Source organism: Martes martes (genome assembly GCF_963455335.1).
Source record: "Martes martes genome assembly, chromosome: 7".
Taxonomy (NCBI): Eukaryota; Metazoa; Chordata; class Mammalia; order Carnivora; family Mustelidae; genus Martes; species Martes martes.
This window is the reverse complement of record NC_137894.1, coordinates 56627477-56639583: the sequence shown is the minus strand read 5'-3', so window position 1 is coordinate 56639583 and position 12107 is coordinate 56627477.

The following is a 12107-nucleotide window of genomic DNA, read 5'->3' as shown; positions in this document are numbered from 1 at the left end:
GACTCTGCACTCAGTGTACAGTCTCCTTGGGAGTCTTTCTTTCCCTTTCCCTCAGCCCTTTCTCTCTCTTTCTCTAACTCTTTCTCTCTCTCTCAAATAAATAAATCTTTAAAAAAAAAAAAAAGAAGGAAGGAAGGATAAAGAAGGAAGGAATGAAGAAGGGAAGGATAATTTCTGATAGAAGAATAAGAAGTTCATACAGAATTGAGCCCTTCATGTCAGTGTGGATCAACTTTTCCACTTACAGTGTGGAATGAAAAAAATGAACCCTAATTCTCTCAAGCTCTAAAAAACCCTTTTAGATGTCTTTCAGAGGATGATAGCTAAAAGAGGACACCCAAGACTTTGTGGACTGTAAGCATGTCACGAGTGATTGAAGGTCCAAAACAGCACAGCATGGAGCCACCTGCCTACAGAATGGGCAGAGTTTCTGCTTATAAAACCTGTTCAGGGACAAATGAAATATGTCACATGAAAAAAAGTAGAGTAAAGAACATCTCTTTTGTAATTGATTTCTGGACTCAACTGTGATTTCTAAGACCATCTAAACAATTAAATGCCCTACTTTGCCAAAGAAAAAAAAGGAAAACATTTCCAAATATTTATGTTTTCATGCCAGGAGCTAAAATAGAAATATAGTTAGTAACATTTACAGTGCAGTAGCTGCATGTTTTCTTAATTGCATCTTGTTCAATTTTTAAACTACTTTTTAAGCTAAAAAAAAAAAAATCATTGGTCACCTCTTGCCTTCCATCACAAAATCAGGTTGCTGCTACGTTCATTAAATGATTCTGTAAGAAGGATGGATGTAGGTGTCAGTGCATCCCATCTAGCCAGCAGCACGTTTTCCTTTTTACAAACTTCTTATTGTCCCTCAGTTGTATGTATTCCCTCAGGTAATATGGTCTCCTTCCAAAAGCTACTAAATTGATAACTAATCTCTTTTGTAGTCTTTTTTTTCCCACTTAGAAATCAATTTTTTAATTACTGAGAAAAGTTTCTGCAGCCATGATATTTTGTTGCTTATGTGTGTTGAAGCAAATGGCCTTTGTCTAAAAGAGTTGATAATGTTTTCCCAAATTTATCATTTAATTTATGATACTGACATCGCTATTATTCCCTCCATTCTGAAAACCAAACATCACAGATTCACTGGGCCCAATTAGTATGCTACCCAAAGCTGTCTACAAAGGAAACCCCTCAACAGGATGTTATTGTTGTCCATATAACGAAGTGGTTTGTTATATCCTGATCTCTGACCCATGAATCCCAGGACTTTGCTCTAGGCAAAGTCTGGGATATAGAAAATTGTTAACAAGGTTTCTAGCATCATACTCCTTGATTATACTACCAACTGTGTAGATTAGAGCAAGTTGCCTAATCTCTGAAACGCTTAATCTCATCATCTGGGAAAGGAGGGCAATAACAGTACCTACTTTAGGTGGTTCTGAGGATTAAATGAGAGTATTCGAATGCAATGCTCAGCACCCCTGTCACTGCTCATTGTGGAACCGCTATTTCTGAAGGCCGGTGCTTGCCAGAAGTTGAACCCAGTTTCCAGTCAGTTGTATTTTAAACTGAGAAAAGGTTGTATTCTCATCTATCCCATGTTTCCCCTATTTTGTATCAGTAACACAGTCAGAGTGTTTGCTCCTAACTCTAGGACTGTGTCCTCTTTTAACCAGTGGCTATTTCAGGACTCCCGGTTAAGCCTTCTGCAAAGACATACAAATGGGATGTGAGGGGAAGTGTGCTGGAGCCTTCTCAAATTATTTTTTGCACATGTCTTCCCACAACAATATCCAAAGAAAGAGAAACAGGCTCTCTTGCTCTGTGTTGTTGTGGGAAGATAGGAGACTCAGAACTGCTGAGGACATCTGGCTACCAGCCTGAGGATAAAGACGATGCACAGAAGAGGGCAGAGCCAAGAAAATTGAAGGGAAAGAGAGATGCCCCACCTCTTGCCAATGGCATAGCTTTATTCCCTTATTGCTTAAGCCAGTCTGAATTAGGTTTTCTGTTACTTGCAGCCAAAAACATTCTAACTGATTCAGAGAGGCAGCCAAAAACAATGTTTTTTACATATTAACTCATAGCACAACACTCATTCACAGGAGCAGAGTGGTCCAGTGCCCGAGTTTACACAGGCATATAAACATGTTGTAATTGCTCCTGCCTTTTCTAAGCCAGTGTCCCAGCCACATCTCCACAATGTGTCTGTCTCTCTGAAAACAGAAAAGAGATTCAGAGTGAATCTTCCAAGATTTTTCCGGTCTCCTAAATAACCAGCAGAACCCACGAAATGCTCTTTTTGCTTTGAGAGGAATAGAATTCGAGGCAAGAGTGCTACCTTTGCCTTGCTGCTGTAACCCCATCTCAGAACCATAGGTTGCACAATTTTAGTGCTCAGAAATGTTCTCTGAATTTTACATTGTTTGCATTCTAGGAAATCACAGCCCATGGTAGAATGGCACCACATGTATCCAATGGCATGAAGCTTGAATGAAAATTATGCTTTGTTATATTGTTTTATGTTCCTATTCCAAGCTGACCAACTTAACCTGGTATATGTGACCTAAAAATAAATTAATGCCTTTATGCCTCAACTTGCATCTTTATCACAAGAGTACTTCCAGTTTGCTTGAGTTCTAAGAAAACTAGATTGTGAGTTGTCTGATCAAAACAAGTAATACCCAACTAAAAATCAAACAATGAACTATTTATGGTACCAAATCAATTTAGTCTTTCTCTACGCCCTCCGCATCCTATCTGCCCCAAGCTATCCATGATTTACTCTTACCAGGAGCTCTCAGAATTATAGTTCCAGCACCCCTTTGAATAGGCAGTAAGAGGGGAGGTCAGTTAATTCTCTGTTACCCTAGATTATATAGAACCATAGATCTGGAGACATCCTTAGATATTATCTGAAGGGCCAGCCACAGATAATGCCAGAGACGTGCCAAGGGTCACAATGCCGGAAGCAGGTCTTTTGACTCTTAGGTCAGCATCATTTCCATCCACCCCACTATGCCTCTTATATAAAGTGGCTTTTAAAAGATGTATGAGAGAATACACTACTCATTTTAATCTTGGGGCAGCCCTTTGTTGCTTAATTTAGTTCCGTGAGATCTAAGTATAGCCTAGCTTTATGGTTATTTAAAAATACTACTTTTTATATTTTAAGAAACAGAAAGTCAAGTCACTGGCCTGCCTTGCTGTAGGTTTCTTGATAGCATATAGGAAAATGTCCTTTCTTGTATTCCTGAAAACTAGAATAGAAATAGTAAAGATACATTTTAAAAATTTAAAAATTTATTTCTTTTAATTCCAGTATAATTAACAGTGTTATATTAGTTTCAGTTGATTCAACAATTCTATACTGTACTCAGTGCTGATCATAATAAGTGTACTCTTAATCCTCTTCACCTATTTCACACCCCCCCCCCGCCCACCTCCCCTCTGGCAACCACCAGTTTTTTTCTCTATAGTTAAGAGTCTGTTTCTTAGTTTGTCTTTTTCCTTTGATCATTTGTCTTATTTTTAAAATTCCACATATGAGTGAAATCATATGCTATTTGTCTTTCCCTTACTGACTTATTTCACTTAGCATTATACCCTCTAGTTCCATCCATCTTGTTGCAAATGGCAAGATGTCATCTTTTTTTATGGCTAATATTCCGTTGTGTGTGTGTGTGTATGTGTGTGTGTCTGTGTAGATATATATGCCACCTCTTCTTTATCCATTCATTTATCAGTGGACACTGGGCTGCTTCTATAATTTTGTTGTTGCAAATAATGCTGCAATAAACACAGTGGTACATATATCTTTTCGAATTCATGTTTTTGTATTCTTTGGGTAAATACCCAATACTGGAATTACTGAATCATATGGTAGTTCTATTTTTAATTTTTTTCCATGTGGTCACACCGGTCTGCATTCCCACCAACAGTGCACAAGAGTTCTTTTTTCTCCACATCCTCACCAATACTTGTTCTTTCTTATGTTTTTTTATTTTAGCCATTCTGACAGGTGTGAGGTAGTATCTCTCGTTGTGGTTTTGATTTGCATTTCTATGATGAATGATGTTGAGAATCTTTTTATGTGTCAGTTGGCCATCTCTATGTTCTGTCTGTTCATGTCTCCTGCCCATTTTTAAAAAAATATTTATTTATTTGAGAGGGAGGGAGACAGAGAGCATGAGAGTAGGGTGAGGGGCAGAGGGAGAAAATCTTCAAGTAGACTCTCCCCTGATGCAGGGCTTAATCTCACAACCCATGAGATCATGACCTGAGTTGAAACCAAGAGGCAAATGCTTAATCTACTGAGCCACCCAGGCACCGCTTCTGCCCATTTTTAAATTGGATTTTGGGTGAGGAGCGGTTAGTGTTCAGTTGTATAAGTTCTTTATATATTGTGCATACTAACCCCTTATCAGATGTATCATTTGCAAGTATCGTGTCCCATTCAGTACGTTACCTTTTAATTTTGTTCATTGTTTCCTTTGCTGCACAGAAGCTTTTATTTTGATATAGTCCCAATAGTTTATTTTTGCTTTTGTTTCCCTTGCCTCAGGAGACATATCTAGAAAAACATTGCTACAGCCGATGTCAGAAAAATTACTGCCTGTGTTCTCTTCCAGGATTTTTATGGTTTCAGGTCTCACATAAGGGTTTTTAATCCATTTGAGTTTATTTTTGTATATGGCATAAGAAAATGGTCCAGTTTTGTTCTTTTGCATGTAGCTGTCCAGTTTTCCCAATACCATATGTTGAAGAGACTATCTTTTTCCCATTGCATATTACTTCCTTTGTTGTAGATTAATTGACCATGTAATCATGGGTTTATTTCTGGGCTTCCTGTCCTGTTCCATTGATGTGTGTGTCTATTTTTGTTCCAGTACCATACTGTTTTGGCTATTACAACTTTGTAGTCTATCTTGAAATGGCATTGTGACACCTCCAGTTTTGTTCTTTTTCAAGATTGCTTTGGCTATTTGGAGTTTTTTTTTTTTTTGGTTCCATACAATTTTTAGGATCATTTGTTACTAGTTATATGGAAAATAGTATTGGTATTTTAATAGGGATTGCATTAAATCTAGATTATTAGATTATTATAAAACTATTATCAAATTTAGATTGTTTTGAATAGCATGGACAGTATAACAATATTTGTTCTCCCAATCCATGAGCATGGAATATCTTTCCATTTGTTTGTGTCATCTTCAATTTCTGTCAACAGTGTTTTACATTTTCTGACTATAGGTCTTTCATCTCCTTGGCTAAATTTATTGCTGGGTATTTTATTATTTTTGGTGCAGTTGTAACTGGGATTGTTTTCTTGATTTCTCTTTCTGCTGCTTCATAATTTGTAGAAATACAACCAATTTCTGTATATTGACTTTGTATCCTGTGATATTACTTAATTCACTTAGCAGTTTTAATAGTTTTTTGATGGTGTCATTGAGGTTTTCTTTCTTTCTTTCTTTCTTTCTTTCTTTCTTTCTTTCTTTTTTTCAAAGATTTTACTTATTTATTTGACAGAATCGCAAGTAGGAGAGAGGCAGGCAGAGAGAGAGAGAGAAGCAGGCTCCTTGCTGAGCAGGGGCTTGATCCTAGGACCCTGGGATCATGACCTGAGCTGAAGGCAGATGCTTAACCCATTGAGCCACCCAGGTGCCCCTGAGGTTTTCTATATGTAGTATCATGTCAACTGCAAATAGTGAAAGTTTTACTTCTTCCTTACTGAGTAGGAGCCTTTTATTTCTTTTTCTGGTCTGATTGCTGTGGCTAGGACTTCCAGTACAATGTTGAATAAAAGTGGGTGAGAGAGGACATCTTCTTCTTACTCCTGATCTTAGGTGAAAATTTTTCCATTTTTCATCAGGGAGTATGATGTTAGCTGTGGGTTTTCCACATATGGTCTTTATTATGTTGAGATATATTCCCTCTAAAGCTCTCTGTTAAAAGTTTTAATCATGAATGGATGTTGTGCTTTGTCAAATGCTTCTGCATCTATTGAAATGATCATATGTTTTTTAATCATTTCTTTTGTTGATATGATGTATCATATTGATTGATTTGTGAATATTGAAACATCCTTGCATCCCAGGAATAAAATATCACTTCATAGTGGTGAATGATTTTTTTAATATATTGTTGGACTTGGTTTGGATTTTTTGTTGAGGAATTTTGCATCTATGTTCACCAGAGATATTGGCCTGTAGTTCTCTTTCTTTTGTAGTGTCTTTATCTGGGTTTAGTACTAGGGTGATGCTGACCTCATAGAAAGAATTTGGAAGATTTCCTCATTCTTCTATTTTTTAAATTCTTTGAGAAGAACAGGTATTAACTGTGCTTTAAATGTATGGTAGAATTCAGCTGTGAAACCATCAGGTGCTAGAATTTTGTTTGTTGGGAATTTTTTAATTACTGATTCAATTTCATTGGGGATAATCACTCTGTTCAAATTTTCTATTTCTTCCTGATTCACTTTTGGAAGGCTGTATGTTCTGAGAAATTATTCATTTCTTCTAGGTTGTTCAATTTTTTGGTATAAAACTTTCCATAATATTTTCTTATAATCCTTTGTATTTCTGAGGTGTCTATTGTTATTTCTCCTCTTATCTCTGATTTTTTTTATTTTAATACTCCCTCTTTTTCTTTCTTTCTCTCCTTTTCTTTTTCTTTCTTTCTTTTTTTTTTTTTTTAATGAGTCTGGCTAATGGTTTATCAATTTTGTTGATCTTTTCAAAAAACCAGTTCCTAGTTTCATTGATCTTTTTCTATTGTTCTTTTAGATTCTATTTCATTTATTTCTGTTCTAATCTTTATTATTTCCTTCCTTCTACTTGTTTTAGGTTTTGTTTGTTCTTCTTTTTCTACCTTCTTTAGGCCTGTTGCTATAAATTTCCCTCTTAGAACAGCTTTTACCTCATCCTAAGATTTTATTTTATTTTATTTTTATTTATTTGAGAGAGAGTGTGTGCAAATGGGGGGAGGGGCAGAGGGAGAGGGAGAAACAGGCTCCCTGCTGAGTAGGGAGCCCGATGTGGGGCTTGATCCCAGGAACCTGAGATGACGGTATCCCTCATCCCAAAGATTTTAGACCATTGTGTCTTCATTTTCATTTATCTCCATGTGATTTTGATTTCCTCTTGATTTCTTGGTTGACCCATTCATGTTTAGTAGTATGTTATTTAACCTCCATGTGTTTTAGATCCTTGCAGATTTTCGTCTTGTGGTTGATTTCTAGTTTCATAGTGTTATGGTTGGAAAAAATGCTTGGTATGATTTCAACCTTTTTTAATCTGTAGAGACTTGTTTTGTGGCTTAACATGGGATCTGTTCTAGAGAATGTTCCATGTGTGCTTGAAAAAATGTGTATTCTGCTGTTTTAGGATGAAATGTTTTGAATATATCTGTTAGATCCATCTGGTCCACTGTTTCGTTGTTGTTTATCTGTTTGGATGATCTCTCCATTGATGTAAATGAGGTACTAAAATCCTCTACTGTTGAGGCACCTAGGTGGATCAGTCCATTAAACATCTGCCTTTGGCTCAGGTCATGATCCCAGGGTCCTGGGATTGAGTCCTGTGTCAGGCTCCCTGCTCAGTGGGGAGTCTGCTTCTCCTTCTACCCTACCCCCCTGCTCCTGATCTCTCTCTCTCTCTCTCTCTCTCAATCTCTCTCTCTCAAATAAATAAATAAATAATATTTTTAAAATCCCCTACTATTATTGTATTATTATCAATTATTTCTTTTGTTTATTAATAGGGGCTTTATATAGTTGGGTGTTCCCTGTTGAGTACATAAATACTTACAATTGTTATATCTTCGATTGTTCCCTTTATGTTATGTAGTGTCCTTCTTTGTCTCTTGTTACAGTTTTTGCTTTGAAGTCTATTTTGTTTTCATCACTTCACTTTCAGTCTACATGTGTCTTTAGGTCTGAAGTGAATCCCTTGTAAACAGTATATAGATCAGTCTCACTTTTTTATCCATTCTGTCACCCTTTGTCTTTTGATTGGAGCATTTAGTCCATTTACATTCAAAGTAGTTATTGATAGGTATGTACTTACTGCCATTTTGTTTCTTGTTTTATGGTTGTTCTTACAGTTCTTCTCTATTCCTTTCTTCTCTTGCTCTCTTCTCTTAGTTTGCTGGCTTTCTTTAGTGATATAATTAGATTTTTTTCTCGTTATTTTTTGCTTACCTATTGCAAGTTTTCTTTTTTTGACTACCATTAGGTTTATATATAACATCTTGTGCATATAACAGTCTATATTAAGTTCATGGTCACTTAAATTTGAACTCATTCTAAAAACACTGACTTTTTACTCCTTTCTCACCCATGTTTTTGGTATATAATGTCATACTTTTGTGAATACTTTGATTTTTATAGATATACTTAATGTTTACTGCTTCTGGGCTTCCTACTTTTCTTTCTCCTACTTCTGGTCTTTCCTGTCCACTCAGAGTCTCCTTTAATATTTATATAGGCCTGGTTTAGTGGTCATGAATTCCTTTAACTTCTGTTTCTCTAGGAAGCTTTTTATCTCCCCTTCTATTCTGAATGATACTCTTACTGGATAGACTCTTCTTGTTGCAGGGGGTTTTTTTGCTTTGTTTTGTTTTGTTTTCTTTCAGCACTTTGAGTATGTCTTCCATTCCCTTCTGGCCTACAAAGTTTATGATGAAAAAATCAGCTAATAGGGGCTCCTGGGTGGCTCAGTGGGTTAAAGCCTCTGCCTTCGGCTCGGGTCATGATCCCATGAGCCCAACATGGGATCAAGCCCCTATTGGGCTCTCTGCTCAGCAGGGAGCCTGCTTCCCTTCCTCTCTCTCTCTGCCTGCCTCTCTGCCTACTTGTGATTTCAGTCTGTCAAATAAATAAATAAAATCTTTAAAAAAAAAAAAAAGAAAAATCAGCTAATAGCCATATGGAGTTGCCCTCATATATAACTATTTTCATTTCTTTAAAAATTTTTTTTATTATTTTTATTGACACATAATGTATTATTTGTGTCAGGGGTACAGGTCTGTGAATCATCAGTCTTACACAATTCACTGCACTCACCATAGCACATACCTTCCCCAATGTCCATAACCCAGCCACCCTATCTCTCACCCCCATTTTTATTTCTCTTGTTGCTTTTAAAATTCTCACTTTATCACTGTTTTTTGCCATTTTAATTACTATGTGTCTTGGTGTGGACCTCCTTGAGTTGATTTTGTTAGGGGCCTTCAGGGACTTCTGGATCTGGATTTCTATTTCCTTTCCCAAGTTAGGGAGGCTTTCAGCTGTTATTTCTTCAAATAAATTTTCTGCCCCCTTTTCTCTTGCTTCTCCTTCTGGGATCCCTATAATGCAAAGGTTATTACACTTGATGGTGTTGATGAGTTCCCTAAGTCTGTTTTCATTTTGTGTTATTATGTTTTTCTCTCATTGTTCAGCTTGATTGGTTTCCATTACTCTGTCCTTCAGGTTGCTGATCCATTCTCCTGCTTCCTGTCATCTACTATCATTCCCTCTCATGTATTATTAATTTTAGTTATTGAGTTCTTCATCTTTGATTGGCTCTTTTGTTGAGGGTCTCACTGAGGTCCTGCACTCTTTTCTCAGCTCCAGTGAGTATTTTTATGACCATTATGTTAAATTCTCCATCAGGCATATTACTTACCTCCATTTCATTGAGCTCTCTTGTGATTTTGTCCTGTTCTTTCACTTGGGGCATATTCAGCTGTCTGCTCATTTCATCTAACTCTGTGTCTATTTCTATGAGCTAGGAGATTCAGCTACATCTTCTGCTCTTGCAAGTAGTTGCCTTATGAAGAAGAGGTCCTGTGGTATACTGTAGTGTAATGCTCCCTGTTTACCAGAACCTGGCATTTAAGAGGTATCTCCAATGTGTGTTGTATGCACCCTGCTGTTGTGGCTGAGCCATATTTGCCTTCACTCTAGTCATCTGCAATGGCTCCCTTTGCCTATTGTGGGCAAGATTTGGTCCCTGTGTCATTAATGGGCCAGTCTGGGGTCACCTTGGGGTTGAATTGGGTCAGACCAGGCTTTTGCCAGAGCTGCCATTGCACCAAACTGGAGGGGACTCTCCCTGGGTTGTCTCCTAGGAGGCTTTCATTCATTAGTGGTCAGGACGTGCAGTCAGACTAGATGCCTGCCCCCGCCCACGGCTGGAGCTATAGTTGAACTGGTATGTGTGGTTATCTTTCCCTCTCCGTGGGGCAGGAGCCACTTTGGAGTGGTGCTGGCCCCTGGCAGGGCTTCTTGCATAATAGTATGCTTGTAGCTCCACTTTGCTATACTCCTGTTGAGGCAGGGATGGAGGGGGCAAGTTCACAGGAGAACACGGGGGCATGGCACAATATTAGCAAGCTAGGGGGAGAGGAGCCACACTGTGCTGGTTCCTGCAGTGTCCATGTATCTAGGTTGGGAGTTGAGAGAGAGAAATGACATCCACAAGCTCTTTTGTTCTTGGAGAAGTCTCCCAAAGATCCCTGCCCCTCCAGCACACCTTCTGTGAATAGTTAACAAATCTCTTTCCCATATAGCAGGCATTTTTCAAACTGCTGCTTCTAACCTGTATCTCAGCAGGACTATTTGCTGTGCTGTCTCTTTAAGGGGGGTACTCAGTTTTCTCTCACCCTCTTTCAGAGCAAAGCCACTGATTTTTATCCAGGTGTTAAACTCCACTAATTGTAAAAACTCGAGAAAGTAAGCCCCTCTGGTTTTCAAAGCCAAATGTGGGGATTCATCTTCCCTATGGGTTCCCCACCTGGAGTGCCTGGTGTGGGGTCTTCTCCATGCTTTCAGTGACCCTCCCTTCCTCAGATGGCCTCACATGTTAGCTTCGTTCCTGCCTGTGTCTCTGCCTTTCCTACTATTTTGATGTAGTCTCTTCTCCATGTTTAGTTAAGGAGAATCTATTCTGCCAGTCTTCAGGTCATTTTCTGGGTTATTTACACTGGTGTGGGTATTATTCAGTTGTATCTGTGGGACAAGGTGAGTTTAGGATCCTTTTACTCTGCCATATTCCCTAGAAGTCACTAGAGATATATGTATTTAAATGTGGTTTTTTTATTGGCACTCCTGTGATGGGACTTGATCAGCTGACATTGGCCATTGTGACTATGCACTTTCCACTCGTCACATGGAGTATACACGTAGCCCTCAGTGAAAAGCTCCTTTGTCCATGTGACAGATATCAATCCTAGAAAGTGATGTGGAGACATCTTGGCTAATTATAAACATCGGAAGTTTTTATAGATTTCAAAACTCTAGATTAGGAACACATCTGTAAATTCAGTCTCTTACCTTAATTTGTTGAGGTACCTTAAAAATTATTTTTCAAAGTCTCCATTTTCTTAATTCTGAAGTAAGAATAATTATATTGGTCATATATTTGCAAATACTGCTGCAAGAACTAACAAAACTATAAAACACGTGCTTTCATAGATTCATTTTTGATCTTATATACATATGGGAATTTCATAAATCATTGTGACAAAATAATTACACACATGCACAGTTTTTAAAATGGTTTTTAGAAATCAAGTGATTCAAAGTAAAAATCTTGATCGTTTTGCAGTGGGTATGTGTCCCTAGTTTAACAGCTTTTGTTTAATTCAAAGTTAAAATGGAATCTCTAAAGAGAACTATTCAATTTCCTTTTTTTAGAAATACTTCAAAACCACCCAGAAATCAATCACAAATTAATCAACATCTAGAATCCCTGAGATTAGTGATCAATAAGAAAACAACAGGATGAGATTGTATCCAAGTAGCTTTTCCATGATGACTTTTCTTCTCTACTTACCATCATCAGGACCATCCAAGCATCCAATTTAAGAAATGTGGAAAAGCACAACAGAACTCTAATAGTCATGAAATATTAGCAATAAAAAAGTGAACATGTGTAGAGTTTGAAAAGTTAAATGATGTAGATGAATTTATGGGAAATTATAACAACAAATCTGACTCAGGAGTAGATTTGAATTATTGCATAATAGTTTTTAAAGAAACATAATCAGTTTATAGAGTAAACTCTCAGTTTTTTTAAAAACAAAAAATTGGGGGGCACCTGGGTGGCCCA